The sequence below is a fragment of the Helicoverpa zea genome, chromosome 31 (assembly GCF_022581195.2).
Source record: "Helicoverpa zea isolate HzStark_Cry1AcR chromosome 31, ilHelZeax1.1, whole genome shotgun sequence".
Classification (NCBI taxonomy): Eukaryota; Metazoa; Arthropoda; class Insecta; order Lepidoptera; family Noctuidae; genus Helicoverpa; species Helicoverpa zea.
The window spans coordinates 16,800,385-16,808,799 of NC_061482.1; the positions used below are offsets into that span (position 1 = coordinate 16,800,385).

An 8,415-nucleotide genomic window follows, 5' to 3' on the forward strand; every position below is an offset into this window, starting at 1 on the left:
CTTTATTATGATTCTTTAGAGTAAGCATAGCTGTAACTGATCGTACTTATTTAATATTTGTAAGTGTAGTTGTATGTTCACATTCCCTCAGCCGGGCCCATGTCGTTGGACCGTTTCCACGTTAATATTTCGGGCTACTGGTCTATAGACTGAATTTTACTTGAATTCTAGTTTAAAATTTTAATAAAAGATGTGTTTTAGTCATACTAACATTGTACAATAGAGATTTTTGCGAGCCTTCTTACTTTCTGCAACAAGGGAGAATATTTGTCTGTCATAGTTTATTTCTACAATAGATATATAATTAATCACTAGCGTATCACCCGCTCTTACCTAAATAATAATAACTTGTAAGGTTGTAATAAAATATGTATTCAGAGGAATAACAATCTCATCTCCGGTCAGGACTAACGGGTACAAAGTATTTATCATAATGTGACCTTGCCAACTGATGATTTGATAAATAAAACTTTTTTTTTCACATATCCCTTCGTTTTTTTGTTTTGTTCCATACTCTTTGGGCTTACCAACCTCATCTCGGGCTTATCAGAATCGCTATCATTCTTTAATTAAGGCCGGTACTGACCGGCGCGGGCGTTACGGGGCGTATTGTAACGTGTTACACCGCGAGCATTCGTGCAGTCAGTACGTCGTCGCGTTAGGCTCAATTACACCAAAAGCGCGGCGAAGGGCAGCGAAGCGAAGCGCGGTTTGAGTGTCATTAGAATTTTTACTTTATTCCCATTACTATAATGTATATTTTCGCATGAGAAACTCGAACGAGTCGCGCGGATGCCCGCGGCGCCGCGGGACTTCCCGCGAATTCCATGAACGGAGTCGTGCAACTGCGCGGGAACTCCCGAGAATGCTCTAGCAGTAGCGAGCGGCCGCTGGCAATATCCCGCCCCTCGCGCCCGCTCCCCGCGCGCGTCTGTTGCGAGCGCGCGAGTGAGTGGGTTTTTTCTTTTTAATCTTTTCTTTTTTCTCATTATCTCTTCGGCTTCTTCCTCTTCAATTATATGTGCAATAATGATTAAATCCAAAACACCCATATTACTGCTTAAACACAAGTTTCCTCTTGTTTTGTTGAAAGTCAACTGCGCTAGAAGAGCCGCGGCCCGTGAATTCATCGCGGGCGGGCTCGAAAAGGCGCGCGCAGTCCCGCGACTTCTCGAGCATTCCAGCGAATTCTCGAGAAGTCGCGGGAATCCACGCGCGTTCTCTACCGAGCGGGTCGCTGCGCTTCGCTGCCCTTCGCCGCGCTTTTGGTGTGAATTGAGCCTTAGAGGGAAACCAGCGGGTAACGAGCGGCTCGTTGAGTGTTACGCGGTTCGGTCAGTACGCTCACAAGTACCCCGTCAGGGTATATGTGTTCTGTGACAAATACGCTCTTGCAAGTCGTCCCGAGCGCACGCACGTCGCGAGTAATCACTCGTTGTTCCTCTCGAATTTATTTCTTTAAACATGGAGTGGCACAAAGAAAAAACTGTATTTTATTGAAAAATACAGATAAGAAGAAGAAAAGAAAAATACAACATTTTATCTTCTTCTTAATTTGGATGAAAAAATCAGTAAATAGAATCGAAAGATACCAAAACGCTTCCTCATTGTCTTGAGAACTAACGGCGAATGTGGAGCACAGAGTTTTGACGAGCATGTTACGCCGATTTTAAAAACAGCGTAACATGCTCGATGCCAACACGCTCGATGCGAATGTTTCTCGTAACGTTGGTCAGTACCCACCTTTATAGATTAACTCAAAACTATCTTTCTAATTGCTACCAGCTGCGGGGGAAATTCGGAAAATCCAAAAATTGGCAATATATTGAAAACTACAATGGCCCGATCCTGCTAAGTTAATAATGTATGAACGTTTTACATAATATTTACAAAATATTTACATTAATTTTATAAATTAAAAAATAAACTTATATATACAACTTAAAACTAATACATTGCATCAAAAAATTGCTCCTCATCGCTGTCACTGGGTAATGTACCCAGAAGGCTGGCAGCATTGCCACGTTGGATGGCAATGCTCAACCTCTGTGCGAAATAAACGTTTTTGTTATCAACAATTCAAAAATAGAAAATAGGGAATAAAAATGAAATAAAAGGAGAAAAAAAGTCAGTCAGATTATTATCCGAATATTCCGAGAGATTTTTAGATCAATTTGTCCAGAAATCTGTATTTCTTGGGTCTCAGGTCTCAGCTCAAAGGGCTCGGTGCTACGTTTTTTTAACTTGACAAAACGCCATGGAATTAATAACTACTACGTACAACTGGAAAGCCTACTGTGTGACTAAGCGCGCACCGAGTGAGAGGTCATAAATCTTGGTTCGTCTCTTTCTAACTAGTGTAACCATTCTAATCTGTATACATTGGACATTTAAAGAAAATAGCTCAATGCCTACGAATAAATTCAATAATAATAAATGGCGTAGGTAGGTACCTAAGGCAAATTAGCTAGTTAGCTAGGTTAATATTGATTATTGAAATTAAATAATATTAATATGAAACATAAAAATCTAATTTAATCTTCACCTAACCTCTACAATAATAAGTTTTAAAATTTTCTATGGAAAATGGCAATTTATACAATAGGTAAAACTATACTCCAATAAAACACGATTATTATAGTAAATGGTATATTTATTATTTATGTAGACTTTCTGTTTTAGATTTTTCACCTCACGCTTCAATTTTATTTTCCTTGGTGTAAGAGGTAATGTTGATGTCTGTGTAGTAATATCAAGTTTTATCTTCTTACATGGAGGACTTTTAAAAGATCCAGCCAGGCTCTTCGTTTTCTGAAGTGGTCAGGCGTATAACGCTTAACGTATTAATTTTTTTATCTTCGGAAATAATCTGCAATGAAATTACATAAAAATAAGTAATAATAGCAATTGATATTTGATTAATTGATTGATTGTAACTTATTTATGAGGATACAGTGTTTTCATTTAAGTAGGTAATTTAATATTACCTTTGGAAAGATAGAAAGAATCACTCCAGGCTTTAACCTTAAATTTCAAACCTGCAACAACACAAACAAGAATATATAATAGAAAAAATTGTACCATTTCACCAAGTGTTGCCTAACGTAAAAGTAATAAAATTCTCATAAAGTATTGAAATGACGTGAAATAATAAAAACATTTAACTAAACCTACAAAATATTGGATTCATTATAAATAGAATTACAAAAGATGCCGCACATATTACTTATATACTGAAAGATTTTTTCTTCTGCGGAAAATCTTTTCTTTTTACTACAATTTCAACAATAATATTGTACATGGCAATTGCGCGAAAGAGAAACACCAAGAAAAAGTATGCCTCGCGTGAGCTCACTTCTCTAAGTACATATTGGTTATTTATAAAATACCTTATTTGTATGAGCTTATGGTTCATTTTGATATGTTGAAAGGTAGCAAGTAAGCATTCCAGTTGTACGTAGTACTTATTAATTCCGTGCAAAACGCTCACTCACATAGTAGGAACAATATCATCTGGCACTGATTTTGGGATCTATTGTTTTTTAACCGACTTCCCAAAAAGGAGGAGGTTCTCAATTCGTCGGTATCTTTTTTTTTTTTTTTCATGTATGTTCACCGATTACTCGGAGACGCCTGAACCGATTTGCAAATTTTTTTTTGTTTGATAGGGTTTACCTCCCAGGTGGTCCCATAGTCACCAGGTTAGGATCTGATGATGGAAACCCTGAGAAATCGAGGGCAACTTTCGAAAATTGTAGGCATACGTAGGGTAAAAACTTGACGATGAAGACCAGAGAAGGTCGAGGGAACTTGAACAATGAATGTGTAAACTACCTCGTGTTTGGGCTTATTTTGTTCGTATTGATGAGACCTTTGCAACAGTAAAGGTTTGAAGCTGACCTGATGATGGAGACCAGCGAAGGTCGAGGGAAGTCGACAATTGAATATGTAAACTACCTCGTGTTTGGGCTAATATTGTTCGTATTGATGAGAACTTTCCACTTATGCGGATAGTGACAACTATGCTTGTCACTGAAAAGCTAAAAATAAAAAACTTTTTACAAAAAAATAAAACCGACTCCCAAAAGCACTGAAAAGCAAAAATAAACTATTCTTAGGTGCATCGGCCTAGAAGTCGGTGGCGAAATAAACTTAGTTACATCCATTAGACACTGACTTCTAGGCCGATGCACCTAAGAATAGTTTTTTTTTTGCTTTTCAGTGTTTTTGGGAGTCAGTTTAATTTTTTTGTAAAAAGTATTTTTTTAATTCTTAAAAAAGACAGGTGATAGATGGCGTTGTACCTACTCCATAGATCTAATATACTAAACAAGATTGCGCACTATCAAAATATATACAGTCATGGACACATAATTATAAGCCCCGCAGGGCATCTGAGGCGGATGACGGGGAGTAGCGACCCCGCGGGGCTATATATCCGAGTGCTCCAGGGAGAGTATACTGTCCCCCATCTCCGGCTTGCCGGAGTGAAGCATGACGGGGGATAGGTCTCCCGCCTCTTGGCTTGCCTTCATCGGCCGGTCAGAGTGGAGTCGCTAGAGTAGGGTTAGCAGCCCGCTCGGAGGGTAGGTGCCTCGTGGTAAGTGGCGAGTGGGCCGGTGATGCTGGACCCACAGGGAGCGCGTGATCTGCGTTTAAAGTCCGCCGAGGTATCCTCACCCTTCAGCCGCTCATGTCCCTGTTGCCCTCTTGTTGCTTTTCAGTGACTGATTCCCGGGGGCCCAGTAAGTGAGTTGGCGAGTCTCCACCTGCCATTTTTACGTGTGCAAACATTGTTATCGGCAGGTGCCATAGTTCCCATAGTTATCCCCTTTCCCAGCCCATTAGCATCCCATCACAATAGCCCAAGTAGTTTTCATCCATAGTTAGCAATAGTTTAGCACAGAACCGGGGATTGTCCTTGGGTACGTTTCTATAGTGTATACAGGCATAACCGTCGGTTTTGTGTCGCCATTTCATTAAAGTTGTCTCAAAAGGGCTTCAGCGTGTTGGCTTCGGCCCCACGTTCGCCTCCCAAAAATCCGGGACTCTATAGTCCCGAGGTCTGGTAGAGACACACAAAATTAATAATAATAATAATGCGCCCCGCAGGGCATCTGAGGCGGATGACGGGGAGTAGCGACCCCGCGGGGCTATATATCCGAGTGCTCCAGGGAGAGTATACTGTCCCCCATCTCCGGCCTGCCGGAGTGAAGCATGACGGGGGATAGGTCTCCCGCCTCTTGGCTTGCCTTCACCGGCCGGTCAGAGTGGAGTCGCTAGAGTAGGGTTAGCAGCCCGCTCGGAGGGTAGGTGCCTCGTGGTAAGTGGTGAGTGGGCCGGTGATGCTGGACCCACAGGGAGCGCGTGATCTGCGTTTAAAGTCCGCCGAGGTATCCTCACCCTTCAGCCGCTCATGTAACTGTTGCCCCCTTGTTGCGATTTAGCGACTGATTCCCGGGGGCCCAGTAAGTGAGTTGGCGAGTCTCCACCTGCCATTTTTACGTGTATTTATTACATTGTTATCGGCAGGTGCCATAGTTCCCGTAGTTTCCCCATTCCTAGTCCACAAGCATCCCATCACAATAGCCCAAGTAGTTTTCATCCATATTTAGCAATAGTTTAGCACAGAACCGTGGATTGTCCTTGGGTACATTTCTATAGTGTATACAGGGATAATCGTCGGTTTTGTGTCACCATTTCATTAAAGTTGTCTCAAAAGGGCTTCAGCGTGTTGGCTTCGGCCCCACGTTCGCCTCCCAAAAATCCGGGACTCTATAGTCCCGAGGTCTGGTAGAGACATACAAGATAATAATGCGTTTATTTTTGATGACTACAATGGCCCAATTGTTAGTATCTTATCAACTATAACTTATCGACTAAGGGTTAGTAATACCTAAGAGCTAAGTGTCTGCCTAACAAGCAACTCGATCCAATGCCTAAGCACCGGTGCGTCATGCTTGTCGGCCAAGACTTGTAGGATGCTGTTGGCGCTGGACCTAGATCTGCTTAGCAACGAGGCAGCCTTCTTCCTCATGAGCGCATAGAAATCATCCACCCGTGCTTCAGCGAACATGCCCGATGCACTGCAGTATCTAGGCAGCCCTAACAGCAGCCGGAAACCATTATTATATTGTACCCGCAGGGCGTCTAGAGCCTTCCGCGTACAGTTAACCCACAGACCGCCCGTGTAGAACGAGGTACAAAAAGCTTTGAATAAAGTGATTTTAACTCCTCTGCTACAACAAGCAAATCTGTGAGCCAACATGTTGCATCTAACTGCTAGTGCCCTGCGTTCACGTTCAATGTCTACTTTATATCTACAATTAAAAATTAAATTTTATTGTCTACAATTAAAGACACTGTTGGAATGTTAACTTACTGGGGCATTTCATCTGTATTTCTTTTTTCAGATTGCCATGGGAACTTTCTTTTCTATTTTAAAATATTTAAGAGGGTATTGGGAAATGTTAAAACTAATGACTATATTTAATAATCCCCCGCACCTAGTATTTTTTCGCTTTATCCGAATCCCGGGCGGTATGATCCATAACGAAGCCTGGCCATCTAATTAAAGACACTCTATTTGCTCAGGGAAGAAATAGTTAGGAGTAGGAGAAAAAGGAGTTACCTTTTTACAACAACATTCCCTACACTATAATTAAACATTTCAATAAGTATTAATATTTGGTTTATTTCATTTTACCTCAATAACAGTACGACATCCCTGAACGAGCAAGCGGTCCGTTTTGTAGAAGTCGCTGAGGGAATTTTCTTCCATGCTTAATTAAGATCTGTGTAAAATTGATCGATGTTCCATGTGCGACTTATTACCATGGTATTTTTCGCCTATTACCAGTTCTTGTTTCATTGGATTTGCAATAGGCCAAATCAAAACCGCCATAAGTTGCCCGATCAAAGAGTCATTTTCACTACTCTTGCAGTGTTCCTCAGAACTTTTCTAATTTGGAAAGTCCTAATGACCGGTAAATTATGCTTAGTTTATAACGAAATGCTTGTTTATGAATAATTATAGTACTTGAATTCGCCTATTTTTAATAATACCTTTCTGAAGGGTCTTACACTAAACAGTGGCGACCAGCCCCACACTATAACATTTTCGCCTCCTACGTTTGAGAACTTTCTTGCTGTACTTTGGTTCCATCACATGTTTTGGAAGTGACTAAAATCAATTTTTTTTTAATTCTTCAAATTCCTTTGTTTTATCAGATAAAAATCATTTTCAATACTTGTTCAGAGCAACTTTCACCTTTGCTAGAAAACACCAACTACAGTATGGACATCACGCGGTACTTTTCCAAAAGTAACATCTTCCGATACACATGCACTACAGTTTTTCCCGACCCGGCTGTTATCTTAAAGTTCTGCAGACACAATTTTCGTCCTTCTAGCATCAAATGACTCCGAAAAAACAGTACCGAATAATATTATAATGGTTCTCTATTTTCGTTATAACACCACTGTGAAGTCTGTTTATAGACAAGTTTTCCTTGGCGTCGGTTTTCAGTTGTTCTCAAACCCTGACTTTTTTAGTGCCATTAACAAGGCATCTTTAATAATAATTTTATTACCATGTCCTTATTACAGTTCAAGTGGTATGAATGAATCCGCATGACAAAACTTTATTTAAAAAAGCCTAAAACATTTTACTTACCAGATTTTTTGTTTTAGTCTAAAATGAAAAATGTTAATGAAGGGAACCTAAATTATTACCTAATTTGAGTTCTCATAAATATTTTAAGTGCTTAAGCTCATGTCAGTACCATAACTATCCACCATCTGCGGGTGTCTTTAATTATGTGTCCATGACTGTATATATATAATTGGTTGCATAATACAGAGGCAAATCCGAGCCTAGAGGGATAGTCATAACGGAGGCCGCTTGTCTCGTTCTAACACCTTGCCAACTTAAAAAAATGTTATGATCAACAGTTTTGTCTACCCAAAAAAACAATTGAATCACTTATATTTTTTTTTTATTGTAAGGCAACAAATTGTCATTGAACATCCTTGGCAGTCAATTACGGGTAGTCAGAAGCCAGTAAGTCTGACACCAGTCTAACCAAGGGATATCGGGTTGCCCGGGTAACTGGGTTGAGGAGGTCAGATAGGCAGTCGCTTCTTGTAAAGCACTGGTACTCAGCTGAATCCGGTTAGACTGGAAGCCGACCCCAACATGATTGGGAAAAGGCTCGGAGGATGTAAGGCAACAAATTAATAACAATCGCACTAATTTGATTCATATAGCTTAATCTCATAGTCACCCTATTAGAAAGGGACAGACGGCCTCCGTACTAACTGTTTCACTCGGCTCGTTTTCTGCGTATAAGTGCGCAGTCCTGTTTACTATATTATGTCTATGGTGGGAGCCAGTTCAAATAGCAACTTGCCAAA

The 8,415-nt window shown here is 40.5% G+C and overlaps 1 long non-coding RNA gene across 1 annotated transcript; it reads right to left on the reverse strand.

Moving 5' to 3' along the window:
* Positions 1–2,635: 2,635 nt before the first annotated feature.
* On the reverse strand, positions 2,636–3,163 carry LOC124645191. Its single transcript, XR_006986176.1, has 2 exons — positions 2,988–3,163; positions 2,636–2,869 (listed from the first exon to the last, which is right to left on the reverse strand). It is a non-coding gene; the product is annotated as an uncharacterized LOC124645191 (long non-coding RNA).
* Between the last annotated feature and the right edge of the window lie 5,252 nt (positions 3,164–8,415).